This window comes from Vicugna pacos, chromosome 23, assembly GCF_048564905.1.
Source record: "Vicugna pacos chromosome 23, VicPac4, whole genome shotgun sequence".
Classification (NCBI taxonomy): Eukaryota; Metazoa; Chordata; class Mammalia; order Artiodactyla; family Camelidae; genus Vicugna; species Vicugna pacos.
Genome location: NC_133009.1, coordinates 23,807,790 through 23,829,237, shown reverse-complemented (window position 1 = coordinate 23,829,237; position 21,448 = coordinate 23,807,790). Strand labels below are relative to the sequence as shown.

Sequence of the window (21,448 nt, the reverse complement as noted above, 5' to 3'; positions counted from 1 at the left end):
GTGGCTGATCAGTCATGGTGGAGGAAGAAAAGAACAAGACTCGGCTTCTGGAGTTTATAATGTGATACATCTTTAATCCTTACTAAGTAGATTAAAATGCAAGTAGCGTACCAACACTTTGGTGAGCAGTTTTGTGTTTTCTGTGCACAAATCCTTTTTACCAACAATTTCACTTCTTAATGAAATACGCTGAAGATATTCCTGTGTATGTACAGGAGACATGCATAAAATAGTTCTTTGCAGCACTCTCTGTAACTGTAAGATATCAAAACACCAAAAAGAAGAGTAATGTCTTCATACCGTTAATCAGTTAGAAAGAATGAAATAGAGCTGTGTATGAACATAAAGCTCTAAACCAACACTGAGTGAAAATGTTGCAGAAAGAAATGATATGATAGTATTTATATGAAGTTTGAAAACACACAAAATAGTACATGTATTACTTATTGATACATGCGTAGTAGAAGTGTGAGCTACGCATGGAAAGGAGGGAAGAAAGGGAAAAGTAGTCCAAGACGTTCCACAGGGACTCCATCCTGCTTGTAATATTTTCATTTAAAAAAAAAAAAGGCACATAAGTCAAAATGTTAGGATTTTTATAAAGCTAGGAAGCAAGTGCATGAATATTCATTATATTAATCTTTTTATTTCTCCTAAGTTTGAAATATTTCACATGCATGCAAATTAAGATATATTTGGGAAGATGTTCTAAAAGGGGCAAGAAGAGAGGGAAGGAATTCGGCCTCTAGAGTCAGAGAGGCTGAGGCTTGTCCTCTCTGCCTCCTGGTGCCTCCGTTGCCTCAGGCAAGTTGGTTTCTCTCTCGGAGATTGTTACCGCATCTATAAAATGAGGATAATAATTTCTTGATCCCAGTTCGTTGTGAGGAATAAATAACATACCTAAAATGGCTTTTTTAGTTCTTGAGATGCAGAAGTGCCAAGCACTGGGAACAAAATATGAACAACAGCAGGCATTGTGCCCGCCCTTACATAACTTACAGATCTACTAGGGGAAATAAATAATCAATTAATCACCCAAACACATGTAAATGGTACCTGTGATCTGTGTCTTAAAGGACAAGTGCAAGGTACTCCCTCTAATAGGGAGTATTATGGACTGAGTATTTTTGCCCACCCCACCACGCCCCCAAATTCCTGTGTTGAAACCCTAATTACCAGTGAGATGGTATTTGGAGATGGGGCCTGTGGGGGAGAATTAGGTCTTGAGAGTGGAGCCCTTGTGATGGGATTAATGTTCTCTCAAGAAGAGACACAGGAGAGTTTACTTCCCCTCCCCTGCCCGCCATGTGAGGAACCAGGAAGAGGGCTCTTACCAGAACCCAGCCCCGCTGACACCCTGATCTTAGACTTCAGCTTCCGGATCTGTGATAGGTCAATGTTATTTAAGCCACCAGCTCCATGGTATTCTTGTTATAGCAGCCAAACTGGCTAGGACAGGGGGATTTGAACTAGTTGGGAAAGTCATGAGAGGCTTCCTGGAGAAGTGCCTTAGAGCTGGGCCTTGCAGGAAAAGAGCAGGGGCTTCAGTGAAGGAGGGAGGGTAGAGTGGTCCAACCTGAGGGAGCAGCCTGGACTGCTGTAGGAGGGAGCACAGCCATCAGGACCGGAAAGGAGGCCAGCGGTATGGAGTGGCGGGCCCTGGGGGAGGGCAGGTGCAGGGTAACGCTGAAGGAGTAAGAAGGCCAGATCTGCAGCGCTCTGTAGCCCCCGTTGGGTAATTTGGGGTGTGAGAAGAGCATGTGGAAGACGCTGACCTCTAAGCAAAAGTTTCTTAAAATCAGGATGAACAGAAGAAATGCTTGGAGGACAGTTTGGAAACAACTTTAAACAATGGGGCATTGTTAGGGTGTCCTAAACAACGGTCTGCTGAGCTGGCCCAGAGCAATCAGAGCTCGTGTTGATGGCCTTTTAAAGAAGACAAGAGTGAGGAAGCACAAGTTGCATCCACAAACCGGTTGGTGTTTGTTTTGACTGTTGTGCAGTTGGAGTGTTGGTCACCCGGTGATCCTTGCTTGCCAATAATTGCTCACCTTAATGGTCATCTTCTTTAAATATAATAGAATCCTTTGTTGTATAGGTTCTAAGTTTACATTGTGTTACTCAAATACAGAGTTAGAGCCAAAAATAGTGAACCAATACGAAGAAATTTAACAGTATTCTAAATAGATTCCATTGGGTGTAACCACTGTTACCAAAATGACCGATGAATACTCCTTAACCCCCTCTTCAACTGAAGTGCTTAATACAGTAATGTCTTTAGTGTTTTCCATACATTAATGAATTAAACAAATACTTGTTGAGAATTTACTGTGTCCAAGGCACCACGCTGCGTGACACACGGCAGGTGATTGATAAATGAGTTTGTTGACGTGTTCCTTCTGACTCTGAAAGATCACTCCCCTCCCTTCCCCTGCTATGGAGCTGCTCCCCTTGGCTTCTGAGGCATTTCCATGTCACCTCCAGCAATGAAGGGGTGACCAGAAATTGGATGAGAGAAGGAGAGAGGATGAGAGCAGGTCTTCCAAAATAAGTTAAAAAAAGGGGAAAAAAAAATCTCATTCCTCATTGGTCACATTTAGAGAGTGCTAAGGAATCAACTTGTTATTATGAAAACTGGTAAGTAAAGGGAAAGAAAGAATCAAGGACTTAAAGTAAAAGTTTAAAAAATAGAGAAATATGAAGATAAACAAGTTTTAATGACTGCATCAAATTCTGCTATAGGGGTGGACTTTAATTTATTTAACTAGCTCTGCTAGATAATTTGTTTCTTTTCTCTTTCTCCTCTTCCTTCTCTTTTTCTTCTTTTTCTTCTTCCCTAAATAAAGAATAGTACAACAAATATCCTTGTATATATTATTGTGATGAACTTTTAGGTGAGTCATATGGTAAACTGTGGCAATGGGATTTCTAGGTTAAAGGGTGTTTTTAAAATGTGTATTTTAAAAATATTAATAACAATTACCGTGTTTGTCTTCCAGAAATGTAGCCCAGGTTACATTACCTCCCACAGGCATAGCAGGGTACATTTCCCCTTACCTCTGCCAGTGTGAGGTCTCAGCAAACTTAAATTTAGCCTGTGTGATAAGTAAAGATAGCATCTGAATGCTTTGACTTGAATGTAATTTGGTTATGAGTAAGTTAATTTCAATTTATTATTATTAATTTTTGGCAACTTGTTCACGTTTTTTTGGACTGTACTTTTTAATATTAATTTCTAACCAGAAGTCCTTAGCTTTAATGCTTCGGTAGGTTCCAACGTGCTTCATGGCTTTGATTATGCTCACAGATATTTGGCTTTATAAGAAGGCACCGTGGGTGTTCTAGAAGGGTCTTGAGGGGAGGAGATGTGCTCTGTGATGAGCTTAATGGAGAATCATATACTACTGTCAGCGTAGGTGCCCTCTGTGGGGGGTAGGGATCATAATGGTCAGCAACAACACTTTATAGATAAAGCATTTCTGGAAACTGTAAAGTCATACGGAAATATGACATGTTACATTGCTTGTAAGTTTACTTACTTTGGAAGCAAAATCTTCAAATGTTCTGTTTAATTCTCAAAAGATCTTTAATGGAGCTTCTGTAATCTTAAAAAATTAATTTCAGGAGAACTGAGCGCTGCCCTTCAGTATACTAGCAGCACAGTTTCATGTGTAAGGAGAGACTAAGCGCAAATACTTGCTTTTAGGATATAAACAGAAGCAGCATTTTAATTAATGTATGTTTATTTGGCAGCTTAGTTTTTTTATTTTTTCTTCTCTTCATTTGAGTAGTTAAAGACTCAGCCCTTTGGTAAACTAGGGGTTCTAACAGTTTTGCCCTATATTAAAGCTGACTCTCACAGGAGGACTTTTGAAGACTTAGTTTTCTTAACTGTTCTTGTTAGTGTAACATTTGTTTTAAAAACAGAATTATTTAATATCTTAAGTGACTGTCTATTCTCTGGCAATGACACCAGGCTCAGTTGTTTAAGACCTCAATGGTACATTTTCACTTTTCCATTTCCTTGGCCATGTAAAATATGTTGAAGTGCTTTAAACCCAAACAAGCACGTTTGATGCCTATTTATCACACTTGAGTATGTTTAGAAATGGTTGTTAAAAAGTGAAGAGTAACTGTTGGTGAGGGAGGTGGTAATGATGAAATGAGTGAACCGTGTTCTGTTTATTTATTTATTTATTTATTTTAGTAACCTCATGTGATAGCACATGATGACGTGAGGGACTGAAGACGTTTTTGAAAATATATAAGGAATATCCTTATATTATAGAATTTTCAGTTTCTGTAAAATGTACTTGTCTACATTTTTGCCGATAGGGTATAAAGAATGTATTTTAAACGTAAAGTCATTTTTTAGAAGTTAATACTTATGAAGAAAAGGAGAAGGCTAAAAAGCAAGCTAGTTGCATCAAAAATGACAAGATTGATATCCATAAAATATAAATTATTAAAAAATACAGATTGGTAAGAAAAAGAGAGTAAAATCTTAACAGACAAAAAGTCAATTCACAAAAAAAGGACATATATGTCACTAGCCTATATTAGAAAAGATTTAGTTTCTTTAGTAATCAAAGAAATGTACATTTAAAATAAGATACTGTTTTCACCTATTAAGTGTGACTTTCCTGAGTGTGGAGAGAGAAGACCACATGTAACTTGGTGGACAGTCATCCTAAAATATAGTGTCTAGAAGAGTTCTAGAAAAATGTTATGTATAGGAAAATTGGTTTTAACTTGTTTGAGAAAGCTGGGAGGCCTACTATACCCTGCTAAAGCAGAACTTGTCCATATCTTTTACAGTTGCTGATAAAGAAACATTTCAGTTCACATTAAAGGATTTTAATAAAGGAACAAGATGTGGACACAAGTGCTTTTATTTTTTCTTTCTCCTTGCAGTTCTCTTTACAGTGTTGAGGTGAGAGACATGTTTACAGCTACTCCATAATGGATTTATTGATAAAAGACTGTTGGCATTAGGGACAATTCAGAGTTGTAAAATTAGCTGCATAATATTTTCAGTTGTTGTGCTTGAAGGTTTTCATGAGTCATTTATGCCTTTAGTTTTGGTTTAAAGGAAAAATACTGCTTTGATGATCTTTAATTCTAGATTTTGTAAGGGACACAAAAGATATTCTTATTTTTAAAAGAGTGAGCTGGAACAAATTTTTGAGTATTTCATATGCATTTATGTGCATTTATGTATCCAACATGTACACATAAAATAAGACTATTGTACCAAATTAAAACGTTATGAAGGCAGTTAATAAGAATGGACCAATAAAAGGGAAATTTTGAGATGGGGAGAATTATGGACTGTAATGTTAATGATTAACACTTAGAGAAAAGGAGTTTTTTTGTTTCTCTAGAATTGGAATTTTGACAAATCTTTAAAGGAAATGCTGTATGAACATACAAGGAATGATCTAATTTCTATCTGAAATTGACATGGAGAAGTTTCACATTTTCTTAATTTTTTTCCATTATGGTCTATTTGCCATATGTATTCATGTGAGATTATCAAGAGTAAAATACTTGTACATTGCAAATAACTTAATATAAAATATACATTGCAAGTAAAAAAATAATTTTTTAATGATTTTTGTCTCATCTTCTAAGATTTAACCTCTAATTTTAATTCCTCCTTGAAGGCGTGTGAATTTTTCTTTACTTCTAGAGGGCTAGTCCATCATCCGCACTACAAAGGAGCAGTTTCTCATTCTATTTTAGTAATCTGGGAATGGCAAATATTTAGAAGAACTCCAATACAATGGCAGAAGGAGAAGGAAATTGAAGTTTGTTCGGATCTTCTCTTGTCTGCACTAGATTTAAAAGTATCTTTGTCTAGAGAGGGAAGAAGTATTGCAAATTTTCAGGTTAATGTAAAAGGACTAAATTTTTCTCTTCGTAACTTATGAATGAATAGAGAAAAACATTCTCTGTGTTTACTTTGTTTCAGTTTTAAAACTTCCTATATGTTTTACTTTTGGGCCATGTCTCATTTCTCTGACTTGGTTTTCTAAGGAATTTGACAGAATAAATAATTTTATGATGGAATTATATGAATTTGTTATCTTCTTATTATAGGTTAAATCTACTGGAAATAAATGATGATGATAATCTTGAACATCAGAATAGTGTATCTGTATGAATATTTAGAAATTAATATAGTGGAAACATTTAAAAATATTATAGAAGCTAAAAGAAGATAAAATTTTACAAAGAAGATTTTCAGAAAGAATGCTGAAGTCTATCACATGTAAAACTTTGGTGAAATATGTAAGATTATGATTGGACCAGGTTTAGAATATATATATAAATACAGAAAAAAATATATAAATATAGAATATAGATATATAAATATAGAAAAAGTATATCTCCAAATAGCAAAGAAACTTATGAAATAGTACCATGACTGAAAGGAATACCAATTAAAATAAGGTAGAAGAATAATTTCATGTCTCTCAAACTAACATTTTTTTGTTTTTTAAAGATGATAAGGCCTGGTATTTGTCATGTTGTAGGGTGTAGAGTGCAATTTGACAATGCAATTTAAGCCCTGTAAATATGTTCATAGCCTCTGACCCAGTGATTCCAAGCATGAAAATTTATCCCAAGAAAATAATTTAAAAGACAATGAAGGGGAAAGCAGAAACCACCAAGGGTGTACATATGTACAAAGTTTTTAATAGAAACATTCCTTTTTTTCCAGTTTCCACATTTTCCAAAATAAAGATCACACATTATTTATAGAAAGACTACACAAGAGTTACAAGAAGTAGTTGCATAGGCATAAGCATACACAGGTTTGTTAATTATACACATATGATTGTGAGTGTGCTTGCAAAAGGTTTATCGGAAGTATATACAAGACTCTGGAAGTGTACAGTGTGTAGTGTTACAATTCTATACTTAAATAAGGAAAATTGGCAATATACTACATTTCCTTACAAGTGGACAAAATGCAAAACACATCCTCTGTACTAAAATGGAGGGCAGTCACACTTTATAAGGTGAGAGGGGCTCTGACTGTAAGGAAAGCTACCAGACTGACAGCTCTTTGAAGACAAGAACCCATCTTGACTTACTGATCTTCATAGAGTACCTGTCAACTGGGAAGTTGGCTCTCAGCAAACAATTACTGTTAGGATCTGTTATTTTTTAATTTCTCAAAATCCTGGTTGCTAATTAGGTTCCCAAACTCCTGCTGGGTGACTGCGTCAGAGTCACTTGGGCTATTTTAAAGATACAAATTCCTGGGTCTTCCTCCTCTGAAATCCTTATTCATTCACTTAGGCCCAGGGACTTTTTTTTAAACTTTCAATTTTGAAATAATTAAAAACCTTCAGAAAATTTACAGAGAGCTCCTATGGACACTTCACTAAATGTGTTACTATTTATATTCAGTTTAGGATTTTTATTTATTTGTTTATTTGTTTTGTGGTTATGTGAAATGTCATGGTTCTGAGTCAGAGCAGTACAAAAAGGTGTACTCAGAGAAGTGTGAAACTATATTTTAAAAGTCCTCCAGATGATTCTGATATTCAGTTGTTTTCAGAACCACTGGTCTAGTTTATGAGCTTTGAAGTTAGACCTGAATTTAAATCCATTCTCTTCTCATGTATGTAATGGGGGTAAGTTACTTTCCCTCTCTGAGCTCCGATTCCTACTTCTAAGGATTGTTGTGAGAATAAAAAATATATATATGAAATGTTTATGACAATGCCTGCAAAGGATGGGAGCCCACATAATAGTTGTATTTATTCTCTCATACATCCATTTAGCAAATGTTAATTTAGCAAATGTTAATTGCATTGCTACTGTTTCCTGAGTCACTGTACTATTTCTCAGTGATACAAGATAACTAAGCCATGATTCATGCCCTTGAGTAGTTCACATTTTAGAGGGCTCAAAGCAGTTTTTCAGAAGATACAATGATTATTTCTTACATCGATGTGCAATGGGGCTAAGGCAATAATTAAGTCATGCTTTTATGGAAGCTGTCTCTGGAAAACCTAATGAATGCAGGCTGTGTATGTATCTCTCTGGTGAACTATCATGGTAAAAAAAAAATCTGGAGACACAGATAGCTATGTATCTCTGACTCTGAAATACAAGTCATTTCAAGGTTTTAAAAATGTATAAATACTAGACAATTTGAAGTTGAATTTGCTAGTGAGTACCTGTGGACAGGTGACAAGTGTTCTTAGATACTGGAACATTCAAGTGATATATATGTCACTTATTATAGAACAGGGTTTTTTATTTTGTTTATCATTTTTTTACAACACTTCCTCTATGACTTTTTAAATTCAAACTTAAATTTTTTTTTACTTCCAGTTTAATTGTGATATAATTGACATACAACACTGTCTAACTTTAAGGTGTACAGCATAATGATTTGACTTACATGCATCATGAAGTGATTGCCACAGTAAGTTTAGTGAACATTGCATGTTAACATAAATAACATATTTTTTATGTAAAGTAACTGTATTTCCTAAAATAAAAAAATGAGAGTAGTGGCATTATTTTACATTGTTTACAAATCTCTTTAAGGTGTGGCTTAATAGAAGACAGCTGGGTTTTCCAATCTGCTTTTACACTCAGTCTGTTGCAATATTGCACGTCCTGTAGCCTATAGAGAACTCCACTGGACACTCGTGAGAGGTTAAGAGTGAGAAAGGCACCTAATGACTTGATATTGTTTCATGAAGATAGTTTTGATCTTACAGATCCCCTGAAAGGGTCTCTGGGACCCTGAGGTGTTGCCCTGCTTCCTAAGCCTAGGAAAGAGTTGCTGGGGCTGTCCAGGAGCTCCAAAAGGCTCAGTCTACTTCTCTGAAGAGGTTTGGCAGGGGCATAATTTGGGGCTGCTTTGGGGTGCAGCCAGCCCCTCTATTTTATTCTCCCTGATTATGTCATATTTACAGTCTCAAATTAAGCACCCATATCTCACAAGCTGCTATGTTGTGTCTGCTAAGTACAGTAAAGGTGATCTTTTCTAAGTTGGCTGAAAAAATGCATAGGATTTGCTCAGTTTTTAGTTTTTCTGCTGTAAGTTTTCATGTTACTACTTTCTGTTAGTAAACATTAGATGGCAAGACAAACAAACAGTTATATTATCATTAATTTAAGACCTTGAGATGATCATATAAAATTTATAAGCTTGTTTCTCATTTTGATATATGGGCTCTTGGTTGAGTTTTGTTAAAAAAATAAATACACAGAAATATTGTCTGCTGTGAAATTATTCCTAATTCATGACAGCATTAAAAACATCTTCTTTTATGGTATCCCACAAAGAACTGGCATGACAGTTCATGAAGAGCATCATGATTTTTCAGTTCTCTGCCATATGAAGAAGTTTGAAAGCCCTTGTAGAGGGCAACTTGGAAGGAGATGTATAGGCTTAAACCAATGTATTTATCTTTTTGGAGGGGGAGAGGGTAATTAGATTTTATTTATTTATTTTTTTAATGGAGGTACTGGGGATTGATCCTAGGATCTTGTGCATGCTAAGCATGCACTCTGCCACTGAGCTATACCCTCCTCCCTTAAACCAATGTATTTAATATTAACATATAGAGTCCCACCATTTCCAGTATGGGGAGATGAAGGGATGAAGGAAAAGATTTTTCAGTGATACCTCTCCAACTCAGATAACAGAGCTGATGCACAAATTCCTGTTATGTTTCTCCTGTACGTTTTTCTGGTGCTGATGATCAAGAGAGCTAGCTGGGCCGTGGAAAATCTGAATGGTGAGTGGGGAGAGATCACCTGAGACAGGGAGCAGAGCAACATCCTGAGGTGTGTTAGGTAACAGTCCTGAGGATAGGAGGGGCTGCCACCCCCGTTAGTTTGCACTTGTTTTGTGTGCTATCAGAATCAGGTATTACCTGCATTCACGAAATGTTTATTGAGTACTTACTATGTGCTTTAACATTACATTGAAAAAGTCAACACAGCCCCCAAACTTATTTTCAAACAAAGCTCCACTGACTCTAAGAAGACAAAGTTTAGATCTCTTTGGTAAATAATACCTGCATTTCTTCCTTAAGGAGGATTAACTTAGTATCGGAGGCAACTGAGCACAAATGTGGCTGGCTGGGGGCCAGTTCTTTGAAGTTCCTTAACTTGCATGGACTAACCCTGTCAATTCCAAAGGTATAGGAAGCTGGAGTGTACTTTGATGTCAGAACTGTTTTGAGAGACCATCTTATGTTGCGTTCCTTTGAAGCAGAGTGACTCGAGGCAATCTTTGCTTACATAGGGCCAATCATTTGACCTAGAAAGCCTAGAAAGAAAAATCCTTTGCCAAAAAGGGAGTTGAAAAATAGCTGCAAGTGATTTGAAACATCATGTTTACTTAAAGAGTTTCCAGAGAGATCATTTGGAGTTAATCTGGTTTACCTAAAGGCAGAGGATTAGTTGTTCAAAATGATTCCTTATGGGAATTTACAGTGCGGCGTAATGCGTCTCTTAGAATTCTTTGGGCTCCAGCATGTTCAACTGCAGGCATTTCTGGGTAGGACCAGTTTACTGATAAATGCACAACTACACAGAAGCACAAAGTGTGTAGTTAAGATATTTTAAAAAGCCAGCTAAAAAGGACTTTGGGAAGAAATCATCACAGAAGTTGAAGTTTCAGTTTCAGAGGTACCAGGTTATCAGGTTTCTTCTCTGATGTCAGGTTAATGGGAAATTGGAAACTGAAAGCTGGTATGTATTACCCTCCTACACCTTAAAATATTGCTTGTTAAGACAGGCACATTTTTTAAATACTTGTTTGAATACCTGAAATGCAAGCCCTTATTTTCTTGCCTGCTTGTCATCCTTTTGATTGGCCGCTCTTCTGATCATAGCCAGAACATCTGGACATTTTTCATGCAGCTGAGATTAAAAGAAACTTGTCAAGGTATCTTATTCTCCATTACTCTTAAATTCATTGTATAAAATACTTGTTAGTTTCAGGTATCATAGTTTCCTGAACCAGATAATTATTTATAAATGTCACATTGATTTTGTTTTTAATATTTTCATTTTTGAAATAATGATGTCTTTGAGAATGGGAACAGAGCTTTTGTCCTAATTTAGCAGGTTGGAACGGGGTTTGGAGGTCATAGTAGCAGAGATGTGACATGGCTGACCCATTATCATTTGATTGTTTAGTCACTAATCTGAGTTACTGATCCTGGGTTCAAACTGGGACACTTCTGAGTCCTTGGCTACTACAAGTTTCTAGAATATTGACTATGGAACTTTAGGGAGCTCACAGTTTTGGGTAGATTTGCAAAGTGGGTCTGCCTGACTGTTAGGAACAAGCTGGCATTTCATACCACTTGTTTCATTTCAGATCATTTCTAGAAGATGGTTTGGCTTTATAGAGTTACCCCAAATAGTCACAACATGACCCTACTTGACTTTCCTCCATTCACTTCTAAGTGATGGGTGTGCAATGGAGAGACAGGCCCACCAATAATTTTTAATTTTAGACATACTAGCCAATCATAATAAGCATCACATGTGAAAGGCTGGCTGCTACTACATGTGAATGAGATGAAGCAGATCTCTACCTACAAATATATGTAATATATATTTAACAAACCATCTTTTAAAGAGTAAAAATTTCAAGCTATTACATATGTTGAACAAGTCAATCTTAAGAAGGAAAAGATTGTTAAAGCAAAATTTTCTATAGTGTTTTATTGAGTGAAAAGAATTAAAAGTTTTCCTTTTAGTAAATTTTTTTTCTGGAGCAAGGGAATACTGAGGGTGGGACAATGTAAAAATGATGAAATTAGAAGGCCCAAAATAATGGGAGAGTCTTTTAAATTTTGAGTTTCTCAGTGTTTTCATCAGAATGTATTCTGATAACAGAAGATTCTGCTGCACATTGAAGTTAACAGACAAACCACAAAGTGTTCAAATAATCCTTACTTTGTCCCCAAAACTAGGAGAGAGCAACTAAATCTTCCTAAACGTCAGCAGTGTTAATTCATATCAGAACTATGAAATTTTTAAGGTTTTTTTTGTTAATGTTACTTTAGGAACAACCTTACCTTGAGTAACCGACTGTGTTAGGTTTTTTTTTTTTTTTGTATTTTTTTTTTTCTATTTGAAAGAGCTCTAAGAGATTTCTTAGTTTATTTAGTTGTTTACTTGGTTTTAATCTTGAAACATTTCTGAGATTCTAACTTTTAAAGAATACATTTTGTACTTTGAGTAGTATATGTTTTATATTTCTGATTATGGTGATTGGGGAAAAGGTGTTGGGATCCTTTTTGAGGTCAAGAATTTTTAAGTTAAGAGTGAGGGAAGAAAAAACCCTCAAAATGTAAGTAAGCTCGTATTAAATAAATTGGTGTTTAATCCCTTGAAAGCCAGGGTTTTGTTTGGTGTCCAGTTACCGTGTGTGCCTTGCCTGTTGAACTGATTGATGATAGGTGGATCTGTTTTCCCCCAGAAAGTGTTTTTCTGCAATTCCTAAAGACTCCTATTTAAAAGGAACTCTTCCAAGAGATTTTCAGATTAAAGGTGACAGAATATAAATAGTAGCACTTGGGACACTATCTCTTGGCTTTTGTGATACTGTTTTTCTTCCAAATGTAGTTTTTACTTGGTTTATCATTTTCCCCATGTGACTATTTTTCTCATAGTCATAGCCACATATTATTACAACTACATGAAATACATATGTTTTGGAGCAAAGGCCATAATAAACACAGAAAAAGGGAAATATGTATTATGTTAGAGATATGGGATAATGGGTGAAAATAATTATAAAAATGTCTTACTTCAGTAGTACATGCCATTCAAAGGAAGACAATTTTTGTTTTTGACAATCTTGAAAAAAATTTTTTAATAAGCCTTTTTCATTTGCTAGTTTGGAAAAGAAACCTTAATGAAGAAAGTAATGAAAAGTTTTATACCTTGAGTCTATGAATTTAAATCATTTTGGGATCAGTCATAGCTGAGAGCTGTGCCTTTCAAATTCTTTTTCTGGCAAATATTCTTTTAATATTTTTTGAGGGAGTAATTGGGTTTGTTTTTAATGGAGGTACTAGGACCTCGTGCATGCTAAGCACGTGCTCTACCACTGAGCTATACCCACTCCCCCATTGGCAAATATTCTTAAATATTAAATATCAATTTAAAGAAAGGAATACTACTTAGAAAACCAAGTTAGGAGAGAGTTTTGAGGAAGAGGAACTGTTAATGGCATCAAATACTACACGAAGGTCAAGTAGAATGAGACCTGAAAAGAGATCTCATTTGCCAGTTCGAGGCCATTAGCAACCTTTAGTTAAGACCAGACTCAGCAGCATGATGGAAGTGGAAACCAGGTTTTTGTGTGTTGAGGAGTGAAAGGCAAATGAGGAAGCAGAAAGAGTAAATATAGTAAATATTTTTATATACGATATATTGTATACTTGTGCTATAAACGTATAATAAAGATATTAAGAGTTGGGAGTGAAGCGAAGGGGATGAGTACAGGGGCACGAAAGTTCTAGAAGATGGCGTGATTGAAAAGCCAAGAGCAGAAAGTCATTGGGGTTGGGGGTGGGAGTTCGGGGTAGGGAGATAAAGATACCAAAGAGACGTGTTTCCAGGTTGGATTTGCTTCCTTTTTTCCAAATCCCAAATGGTAGAGAAATCAGGAAAACAGGGAAAGTAAAATGCTCTTGTAAGAATTAAGGTTTGGCTATCAAGGCAGAGATTGTGGATTCAAAGGAGTCCACTGGTACCAAGTCCAAAGCAAGAGCAGGAAACCTTGACATAGGGCGTCACAGGTGAAGATGCACATTTCTGGGAACTTCACGGTCAGTCTTGCTTGTGGCCATTGCCACACATTAGTACGTGTTTCTAGCCCTGTATATCACTAATTGTGAGTCATTCTTGCAAACAAAATAAGTATTGATAAGTTGATTCACACACTCTACGTTGTATGATTCCAATGAGTAACATTCCAAGAAATAACAAGCTTTGACAGCAAAATAAGTTCCTCACTTGGCAGTTTGGGCATGTGCTTTGCTTCTCTGTAATGTTATTAATCCGCTAGGAGATTTGAATGTTATATTATTCCAGTGCTTCCTAATAATAATCAAGGGTTTCCAGTGTTTGGTATTTGCCACAGGCTGCAATTATTTGTAAATACTTTAATAGGACAGATGCAAAGAGAAAACATGAATGTGGCCATGTAATACTACAAACTGAAATCAGAAACTGATCTGTCATCTGAATTAGCAAAGCAATATTGACTTTAATGGCAAAAGTACAATCAAGGCCAGCAGACAAAATAATTTCATTGTTAAAAAAAAAAAAGGGAAGTGGGCTTAAATGAAGCAAAATATACCTGAATGTCAGGTGAGGGTCCTCTTCCAGGTCATAGGCTTCTCCTGTATCCTCATGTGGTGAGAAGGGCTTGGGGTATCTCGGGAGCCTCTTTTATAAGGACACTAATTTTATTCATGAGGGTTCTGCCCATATAACCTAGTCACCTCCTAAAGGCCCCACATCCTGATACCATCACACTGAGCATTAGGATTTAATGTAAAAATTTGGGGAGATACAAACATGCAGACCACAGCAATTTCTTAGGACAACAAAAAGCACTTTTCATAAGATTAAAAAAAATCTTTGGATAAATTGGACTTCCAGATAATTACAAATTTCTGCTCTTCAAAAGAAACCATTTTAAAAATGAACAAGCAAGATACAAAGTAGTACAAAATATTTGTAACACAATGCCTGATAAAGGGCATGTACCTAGAATATTTGAAGAACTCTTACAACACAATAATAAGACAAACAATTGTTTTTAATGGGCAAAGTCTGGAAGAGACACTTCAGTTGTTTAAAACCCACAGTGAGATACCACTTACAACCACCAGAGTGGCTGAAATTAAAAAAGACTGAGAATAATAAGTAGTGGAGAGAAATAGAACAAATGGAACATTTCTGATGGAAGTGTAAAATGGCTTAACCACTTTAAAAACAGGCAGTTTTTTCATAGACACACAGACCTTATGACCCAGCAATTCTGTACCTTCATATTTACCCCAAGGAAATGAAGGCATATGCCCACAAAAAGATTTATTCATTCATGTTCATATCAGCTTTATTCATGATAGACGAAAAGCTGGAAACAACCTAAATGTCTGTTGGTAAGGGAACAGGTAAACAAATTGTGGTGTAGTTCTTCAGTGGAATACTCCTCTGCAATAAAAATGAACAGAAGACTGATACATGCAACAGTGTGGGTGAATCTCACAGACATATGGTGAGTAAAAGAGACTTGGCACAAAAGGGTACTTAGTGTGCGGTTCTAGAACAGACAGAAGTAATATATGGGTTTAAAAATTAGATCATTGGTTGACTAGGGTAGGCTACAGCAGGGAGGTGGGCTATACAAGGGTACAAGAAACCTTTTTGTGGTCGTGAATATATTCTGTAGCTTGATTGGGTTAGTGATTACCTGGACGTATCTATCCATTTGTCAACTCATTGAACTGTATACTTAAAATCTGCACATTTTATCATGTGTAAATGATACTTCAATAAAATTGTTTAAAAATAAGAACATGATGAAATTGTTTTAAAAATAATTAAAATATTGTTGGCATCGAGTTTCATGTATTTTTGAAGATGCATTTGTCACTTAAATTTATGAGGAGTTGTTCTGTGTTTCTAGGATGCTTTATTAAACTTTCTAGGAGGCAATTCAGTGATCCTGTCATGAATAATTTAATTTTGCACCTAATAGTTGTAGTTAAATGTAGAAATAATGAGGTAGGCCCCATTCCCTTGTGGGAACATTTCTTAACATCTGTAGCTTTCACTGTCATTTGAGTGTTTTATATTTTAAAAATACATACCAGTTTTATTATACTTACTCTGCTATATTTTCAGAGGCTAAAATATTAGGGGGGTTTAGTTAAACTACACATGCCTTTAAAACAAAACAGCGTTTTGGATTTACTTCCCAAAAAAAGTTTATGTCTAGTCTGAATCATAAGAGTATATCTTTTTCAATCCAGGTCTTAAATCTTTACAGTCAGTAGTGCATTTTTACTGTCATTTTTTTCTTCTGCTTTGTGTCCTGATGTCCTGCAGATAAACTGTTGACATCTGATTTTCACTAGTCATGCTCTTTGAGAAAAAACATAAGCTTTCTTATTAAATCCTCTTATTTGTAAAGTTCTGGTCACCTTCTCAGGGATTATAGCTTATAGTATATGGAAGAACTTTAACTGCAGGGATATAAACATTGTTTTGAATGGAAAAATCTGCACTGGCTGATGTATTGTAAAAGTTTAAGCCAGTATCAAAAGTTCTGTTTTAAAGGTGGTAAAGAGAATTTTTGGTAAACTCAGGTCATACAGCAGGGGAGGAAAGACAGTGATTGAAGTTTCAACTTTGTTTTTAAAAATGTGGCCTCGTGTGTTCTTTAAAAGTAAAAGTGACTCTGTTGAAAAAGAAATGGGAAAATTCGTAGATAATTTATAACTCTTGAAATCCTTCCTGCTGCATTTTTAGTTTAATAATAGCAAGAATAGTCATTCAATAAAAAGTGCCTAAAAGTTTCAAATGTGTCATCTCATGTTACCTACCCAGCAGAGCAGCTCACTGCGGAAGGTGTGGTTTCCACTTTTGATAGATATTGTGTGAGGTTGCATTCAGGGTTTGGTTATATGCATTCCTTTCATTCCTTTACATCTCCGCCTATATATCTGAGCTCAGCTTTTGACTAGTTTAAATTAAATTATCTAGTTAGTGTACTTGGGTTCTGATCTTCCTTTTCTAAGCACACACCTAACATTGAATTTAACTTTTGTGACATTTAATCTTTAACGTTTCCGGAGAAAAGATGTAAATGTCTTTTTAGAAAATAAATTGTAAATACCCTTTAAAGCAGCGTCTAAATGAAGTAACACTTTATATGAACATAGTCTTTTACTTTTCTGGTTGATTCCTACAGCCAGGCTATGAGAAAACCAAAGTTCACAGCAATTATGTTTAATATAGTATTTCCATATCCTTGTGGTGTCTCCCCGAAATTTTCAACCTGTTGATTTTAGGTGGGGGCGGAAAATCAAGAAAATAGAGTCTCAGACTCTAATGCTAAGAGGAAGTTTATAACAAGTTTTTAAGGTTATTTGCTTTCAATAGCTGCTGAGAAAATTAGAACGTGTCTTCTTAGCTGATGAATGATCATCTGTGATTTCCAAGTTGATGAAATGGTTAACAGTAATGAAATAAGTGGTTGAGAATAATGACGGGCATTGAATCCCAAATTTTATGTGAATCGAGTATGTAAAATAAAATCTCCCATTTTAATTACATGTTCATTGCAAAGGGTGAGGGCCTTATTTTATATTGTCTGGCTTGAAGGAATGAGATTATATAACTAGAGGGAGAGGAAATTTAATGGTAAGTACTCTGTAGAGCTGTCTGTAGCCTTAATAAAAGTTTTCAGAAAACAATGGTTCGTTTTTAACACCATCAAAGTTTCTGACTTCAACAGTTCAAATAATTTTGTTATACAGTTTGTTTAATAGAGGGTATAATATGTGCTGTATAATTAGGTAAGTTGGTAAGATTAATTAAAATAAACAAAATTCAGGTAGTTTAGTTCCTAAAATCCTAACAAGATTCATGTATTGAATAGTGTACATATCCTTATTAACATTAATCCTGAGAATTGAGATTGACAGTACAATGGTTAGGAGTTTAAGCTCCGGATGCCTAGGTGTAGAGGTCAATTTTGCCACTTTCTCATTGTATAACTTGGGACTTTTGTAAGCCTTAGTTTTCTCATTGATAAAATGAGGATAAACATAGTCCTTTCCTCTACAGGTAAGAAAGAGGATTAAATAAGATAATATACGTGAAGCATTTATGTTTATATACACACTCACATGATACAATTAATTTGGATTATTATCTATATCAGTAGATGAGATTCATAAAAAAGAAAAATCTATTTGATGAGTGGTTTTGACTTTGTTGATTTTCATACTTCTGTTTTCTTTGTTCTGTCAGTGATCCTACTGAGTAATGAATCAGTCAGAATATGGAAAGGTAGTGACCCTCGACAAATTTGCAAAACTAGACAGAATATAGCTAGATCATCTGAAAGACTGAAACTTGGCTGTAGTTACACTTTAAATTAAAATAGCAATAGTCAAAATAACCCAGAATCTACCTTTAAAAAAAAAAGAGCATTATAAGTTAACAGAAAAATTGAGAGGAAGATACAGGGATTTACCATACATTCCCTTCCCTGCCACATGCATAGCCTTCTCCACTAACAACATTTTCCACCCAAGTGGTATGTTTGTTACAGTTGATGAACCTTCACTGACACATCATAATCACCTGAAGTCCAGAGTTTACATTACAGTTCGCTCTTGGTGGTGTACATTCTGTGGGTTTGGACAAATGTATAATGGCATGTATTCATCATTATAGTATTATACAGACTATTTTCCGTGCCCTGTAAACCTCAGTGCTTTGCCTATTCACCCTTCCCTTCACACTCAACCCCAGCAGCCACCAATCTTTTTATTGTTGCCAAAGTTTTATCGTTTTTCAGAATGTTATATACTTGGAAAAATACAGTATGTAGCCGTTTCAGATTGGCTTCTTTCACTTAGTAATATGAATTTAAATTTCCTCCGTGTCTTTTCATGACCAGATAGCTCATTTGTTTTTAGTGCTGAATCATATTCCATTGTATGGATGTACAGAAGTTCATTTATATGTTATTCATCTACCTAAAAATATCTTGGTTCCTTCCAGAATGTACTTTTAAGGCAGGATAATAATTCACCTGAAAAATTAGAGATAGGAAATCAAAATAAAAATAGTGAACTATGATTTCAGTTGATCACAATATGATTCCAATTAAGTTAAGTGTGATCTCATTGCAAAGAAACTATGATCTCAATTAGTTAATTATATAAACAGAGTGATGGGTGGGGGCTAAGGTTAGGTGCTTTATCTGGAGATCTGGGCAAAAAGCTCAAGGGAAATGTAGAACCAAGAGAGGTTTTCTTTTGTTTGCTTGTTTTTTTTGACGCAGGTACTGGGGATTGAACCCAGGACCTTGTGTATGCTAAGCATGCACTCTGCTGCTGAGCTATTCCCACCCCAACCAAGAAAGGTTTTGGTTTGTTTTGTTGTTACTTTAAAATGGGAAAAAGCGCATTTGTAAACTGATGGGACTGATGCAGTAGAAAGGGAAAATTTTGTGAGAAAGATGAGAATTGTTCGACAGTGTTCTTTAGTGGGTGAGATGGAATGGAATCTAGTACACAAGGGTAGGGGTTAGCCTTAGAAGTGGGAATAGTTTATATCTAGAAACAGATGAGATGGCAGAAAACAAATTTGTGTACAGATGTTGGTAGGTGAGTAACTGTGACAGTTGTGGAAGTTCCTTCTGATTTCTTGTGCAGTAAAAGATACCCAGGTCTCTGAGTACAACCTGATGATAGAGAGGGATCTGTCAGAGGTTTGAAGAGCCACGAAAAAGTATGAAATAGTCATCTAAAAGAAATAGAGAAAGTTTTAACAGTGACTAGAGACAAAAAGGTTTCGTACCAAGAATGAAAATTAAGATTGACCCCAGGCTTCTTAACAGATGCCAGACAGCTGTGGAATAACATCTTCAGAGTCCTGAGGGAAATAATTTAAGAGTAAGAGTGAAAAGAAGGCATTTTGGAACCTGCAGAGACTGAGGATGTATCCTATTCATAGGTTTTTGCCTATAGAGCTACAAAAGCATATGCTTCAGCTAAAAGGAAAGTGAACCCAGATAAAAAGTGTGAGATGCAAGAGTCAATATGAACAAAGAAATGGGTAAATATTTTGGTATGTCTGAATAAGCACTCATTGTAAAAAGTAAGTTTTAAAATGTAAAGTTGTTCAGCCATAAAAAAGAATGAAATAATGCCATTTGCAGCAACATGGATGGACCTAGAGATGATCCTATTAAGTGAAGTAAGTCAGACAGAGAAAGACAAATATCATATGATACCACTTATATGTGGAATCTGAAAAAACTGATACAAATTTTATTTACAAACCAAAAATAGACTCATGGGCATAGATCACAAACTATGGTTACCAAAGGGGAAGGTGTAGGGGCAGGGTACATTAGGAGTTTGGGATTAACAGATACACATTACTGTATATAAAATAGATAAACAACTACTGCACAGGGAACTATATTCAATTTCTTGTACTAGAAAAGAATCTGAAAAAATATTTGTATGTGTATGTATATGTATAACTGAATCAATTTGCTGTACATCTGAAACTAACATTGTAAATCAAATACACTTTAAAAAAATAAAATTTTTAAAAAATAGAGAAAAGATCCAACAATAAAGCTTGTCCCTAAATCCAAAATAAAATAAAATGTGAAGTTGTATATTTGCACATACCTACTCATATAATAATATGAGGAATTTGAAGAATTTTATAATAATTTTGAAGAATTTGGTTTTATTGTATCAAATTGCATAAGATATTGTGTTTTTCCCTTTGAGTGAGACAACAAAATGTTCTGTGAGCTGGTTTTAAAGAGCTCATGTTATTTACGCTACCTTTGTGATCACTGTTTAGAAACTTGAGGTGTAGTGTGACCTTAGTCTACACTATGTAAAATCAGCAGGTACCAGAGATATTTGACATTACTTTCCAAGTATACTGAACATTATTAGTAGTCTAAATCCTTGATTTATTGGATCCCAAAGGTATCCCCAGGCTCTGAGAAGTTTGCTCAGAGGCTAGGGAAGAGATCTGTATGTTAGAATACTTACTTCTGGGTAGTCCCTCAGAAGGAGATGGTAGAGTAGAATAAACATAGAAGTTGTGCCTAAATAATTTTAAAAAAATTCCTTGCCTTCTTCAGAATTTGTGTTCAGGTCAAATGAAACCTAGCATATATGCTGTGTACTCCTGTGATTCCTTTTATGGCAAAGAAAAGTAGCCTGCTTATTCCTTTCCCTAATCAGGAAGAATGAAGCTTGGACAACAGCTGAAAAATATTCTCATGTCCTTTATATAAATTTAGACATCTTTAGAAATCCCTTGAAACAAAGAGACCGTTTGATTACCCGCCAATGTGAGGTTTTTCATCTGTTTTGTTTTTCCAGAACCAAAAAGTAATCTCCAAGGTTGAAGTCTGAATTATGTGTTAGACAGAAGATATATTTATGTGAGTTTCCTAATCCTCTACTCTTAAGTGATCAATCAGCCTTTGGTCTGTTACATCATGATAAGTCATCACTGAGCCATTTGTTCTCAACTATACCAAAGATGTTATTTATATACTAACATATTTATGAACTTTTTCAGTATCATTTAACACATTAGCATTCTTGATATTCAGAAGAGGCTAAAAGTTCATTTGTAAAGTCTTTTC

General features: G+C 35.4%; 1 protein-coding gene across 9 annotated transcripts in view; it reads left to right on the top strand.

The window, feature by feature from the left end:
• Positions 1 to 21,448, top strand: part of DISP1 (dispatched RND transporter family member 1) — a 174,065-nt gene that overhangs the window by 70,017 nt on the left and 82,600 nt on the right. The window contains exon 1 of one of the 9 annotated variants that reach the window (XM_072948695.1): positions 21,182 to 21,241. The exons of the other annotated variants lie outside the window; for them this stretch is intronic. The gene's annotated coding sequence lies outside the window, so the exon portion shown is untranslated. Of the gene's footprint in view, positions 1 to 21,181; positions 21,242 to 21,448 lie in introns of those variants that run through there. 9 annotated transcript variants of the gene reach the window in all.